This window comes from Triplophysa rosa, linkage group LG19, assembly GCF_024868665.1.
Source record: "Triplophysa rosa linkage group LG19, Trosa_1v2, whole genome shotgun sequence".
NCBI lineage: Eukaryota > Metazoa > Chordata > Actinopteri > Cypriniformes > Nemacheilidae > Triplophysa > Triplophysa rosa.
Window position 1 is genome coordinate 19,336,316 of NC_079908.1, and position 4,608 is coordinate 19,340,923.

Sequence of the window (4,608 nt, forward strand, 5' to 3'; positions counted from 1 at the left end):
AGCGAGAGCGAGAGAGCGAGAGAGAGAGAGAGAGAGAGCGAGAGAGAGCGAGAGAGAGAGAGCAAGAGAGAGAGAGAGAGAGAGAGAGAGAGCGAGAGAGAGAGAGAGAGCGAGAGCGAGAGAGAGAGAGAGAGCGAGAGCGAGAGATCCAATTACTGTTTAACACAGGTCACACTCCAGGAAGGGTGTAAATGACAGCAGCTTTTTTCAACACTTATTATCAGCTCTGGACAGCTGTGTGATTTTATTGTGTCTGTGTGTGATAAACTTGCTGTCAGTGTCTGTTTGATGCTTTTTCTTACCTGCATGTCAAGAATAATGTGAAGTTGTAAACACATATGTTTTCCGCTTCCAGTGTTGTGAAACGATACTTTTTAATGTCACACCTGATTTAGACGTGTCACTGCACAGACAATGCCGAGATCAAATCAAAAACAACTTTAAAACTGTTTAAACCTTAAACTTTAAATCTTTTAAACTTTTAAAACCTTAAATCTGTCTTAAATCTTAAATCTTGTAGCATGACTGTTGATGGCATGATGTTTTGGATAAAAGCATCTGCTCAATTACTAAATGTAAATGTGATGCACCATTTTGAACTTTTTACTTCTGTTTGGTTATGCTAATCCAATTATTTATTATTAATATCTCAATTATTTCTTCTAGACATCAATGAGATTAAATGGAGGGCAAATGGAAACTTTTGTTTGAGTCTCATCTGCGTCTCAGATATTTTTTTTGAATAAAAGATCTCACAAATGTCTCCATTAGAGTTTCAGAAGAGATCTGTCTCAAACTGAGCTCAGATTTGTCAAGTCTGGAATCAAAAGTCAATGTTTCTGAAGATCTCAATATGAACTCAAACATTTCTCATCAAATTTGCCCAAATCCAGATGATTGGACCTCTACGTACTTTAAACCTCAATACTCTTCATGGATTTGATCAATTAACTCATTTGTTTCTGTTTCTATTTTTCTTTAGAAGCATCTGAAACTAAGTTGTCACTTAAATCAAACACAACTGAGAACTCCATCAAATCTCCTGAGCTATGAAAGAGCAATAAAATATAACACTTCACTTCTAACACATGCAAATATAGCCGAACACACATGCACGCATGCGGCCACCTGTGTTTGTTTCGTTATGAGTGAGTCATCTTATTGTATCACCGCAGTGGGACATCTGGGCCTCTTTTAGAGATGCCAACTATCTCCGAGCACAAGAAGCCGTAACATGCTCACAAGCATACATTCATTACAACACAGTCTAGCTGTGAACCTCGCGTGTATGTGAGAAACTCCGGGCGGCGGGCCAGACGCTAAACGAAGACCAAATGATGGTGGACGGTGTGACCTCTCTGCGCTCTACAGGTCACACTCACACAAGCACAGATGAAGTAAGATCAGATGTCACGCACTTATGAAAAAACACGGCAACATTAGGAGATCACACCATTTCTTGAAATGAAATCTTTGTACTCGGAGGAACAGAGAGCAAAAGAAAAAAACTCAAGTGAAAGAGAGAAGAGGGGAGATTTGGCACTGGTGGACAGAACAGATGGACAGGCCCAAATTGTAGAAATTACACACACACACGTTTGCTTATCTATGCATACATTGACTTCTATTGTTTTTATACACCGAAACTATAACCTAACCCACACCCATGTTCAGAATTAAAAGATTACTTTAAATTTAATAACATTTTAATGAAAGAAGAAGACGTCCCCAAAAGTAGGTTTTGTTCATGCTTGTCCCAGTATACAGCTGTAAACCATTACTTTAAAGGAAAAACTGTACCTACGTAAATTCACCACACAAAAATAATCAAGTACAATCAACTTAAAAACACACAGCAAATACATTGAAGATATTCAGTCTCTTCAATAGCAAACCCGACACAGACACTGGACACACTGACCCACAGCATGAGCGGGCAAACTGCACAACAACAGACGGAGACTCCTTGCACTCATACACACGCTTGCTACCGTAGAGAGAATGTGTATCATTCAGAGATAGCATGCTGGATGACAGCGAGTGCACTGAGGACAAGAATTCACAACCAAACACAAAGAAACTCTTTCATTTGTATTTATTTATATTCATATTTTATTTGTTTGTTTGTTTATTGAGATACACAGAGGCCCCACAATATACATATAAACTATTGAAAATTTGAAAGAAGTTTAGTTTTATAAAATATTTTAAATGAGCTTTTATTTTTAGATTTTATGTTAATTTTAGTCACATTTGTAGCAATTTTGTTAAATGCTTTTGTCATTTTATTATTTGTTTGTTTATTTTTCATGTAGCATGTATAAGATTATTTTATTTTTATTTTGGTTTTGTTTATTAATATAATTTTAGTGCCTCATACTAGCATCAGTTTTTTTTTCTGAGGCAACATTTTTTGTTTAGTTTTGCCAATCATTTTTAGGCCAATGTTTTATGTGATTTCAATAAACAGAATCATTTTCAACGTTTAAATTTGAGTAAAATGGTATCTGCAAACATATTCATTCTTTATCTGTTCTCTGTAATTCCTTCGTTCCCCATTCAGTCATTCATCCATGCACAGTGCAAAGTAATGCATTATTTGGCCTATTTATCAACTTTTTTTACTATTAAGTCAAAATACGATTACATAGAAAATTCAATCAGGACATACCATAAACTTCCATTGGTTTTAACTAAGGATGATAAATAGCCTAACTAGTCTAATCCAAAATATTCTAACATAAAAACAATTTCAAAAATGTTTTAAGCACGAAAGGAGTATAAAAATATAAACAAATGATTTCCCATGTTTTCCATAGGTGGCTCTGGACGTTTTGTCAGATTTTTGTTTAAAACAAACTTTGTTTAACATCAGTATATCCAAGCCCATGAGCTCCACACCTTATTCATTTCATTTATTTCTTTTATATAACACAGATTAACTCTTTCCCTCCCTTGTATTTCTCCGCAAAAGCCACTAGCTGTAAAGTTTTATATATAAGAGAGAGGGTGTTAATGTGTGCACACCAGCCTCTGTGTCTCAACGTGTGCTTGTTCTGAAGCCATTAAGAATTGTGCTGTTAAATTTATAACATTGGTCTCATAACCCTATGAAGAAAAAACTCACACTGAGAAGGAACCAGCAACAAGAAAAGAAGGTTACACAAACATCTCCAGGGAACAAATTAGTAGCTTCACTCAAAGTACATTTTCTGTTCGGCTAAAAACAGGAGAGCTCTCACGAAACACACGGACATAATACAACCATTAATACACTACAGCCACTGGAGAGAGAGAGAGAGAGAGAGAGGGTGGAGAGTGTGTTATAATGAATTAGAACATTTTACTCTGTTCTCTTTGTGTCACTGGAGCTCATGGGAACGTTAACAAGACATTTTGCAGCACCAGCAAGCGTTCGCTTTTGACTCCGGCATACATTTATTTTTTACTCATTTTTGACTCGCTTTCGTCTCCACTGATGCGACACAATGATCCTGTTATAATCAACACTGAAAGAATCACATCCCTCGCTTCAGTGTAGACAGAATTCTTATTTAAAGTCCCTATCAAAAGGTTTTTGTTGTTGTTGCTTTTAGTAGGAATATGTGAACTTTAAGGATATTTATAGACTCCAAAACAAATAAGAATTTTTTTTGCAAAACTTACAGCGTCTCACTTCCTCCAAAGCGGATCTACGATTTTTATGACATCATTCTGCACGTCGTCATCTCATCAGATTCAGGCTGTGAGATAAATGGTATTGGCTATTTCAAAAGGGGGAGGAGCCAATACGTCTTACCTTAACTTTAATGGAAATGACATCGACGAACATTTCAAGGCACTTAAGGTTTTGCTTGCAATGTGGACAGCTGAATTGAACGACAAGTGACGTGGTCCAGTTGTTGCATCACATTCATTTTTGTATCAGATCTCTCGCGCCAGGTGTATCTGCAGGCTTAGATCTCAGCCCGCAGAACTAACTAAAAAGAGAAATGGACACACAGGCCGCAGGCGAGACATCAGACACATTTTCTGAAGGAGTGAAATCAAACCTTGAGCATTCTGATTGGGATTATTTGACCCTGTTCCTCCCGAACCTCCGCTCCTGCGAGAGGAAGCAATCGGGGCACCATTTATCACATGGTTCATCATTCTCATTATGCATGCCTGATGGAGAAACAAGCTATATTGGGTATGCGAATCTTCACTGAGTGCAGTATTGTTTCTCTGTCCTGGATGTAATCTGCTATAGTGGCTGTTCAGAGCTCGACTCAAATACATGCAGAGAGCGTTTATATAAACCGCCTGCGATTTGTCTTAGTCTCTTGTTCTGTGGTTTTTCTTCTGTAAAGCGGCATGTGGTTCTGTGGCCTTAGTTTGACTTTTTTCAATTGTATTTCCTTCTGTGACAGAAAAGAGAAGCCAATTAAAGACTATATAGAGCTCAGCAGAGCAGCGTTTAGACCTGCTGTCTCTCCTGGTGTAGTACAGAGCCGCGTGTGCGTGTGTGTGGAAAAAGGAAAGGTTTGTATAATATAACACACATTTACAGTACACTTGAATTAAAACATATAGGGCCTACTGTATATATACTGTATAACATACATA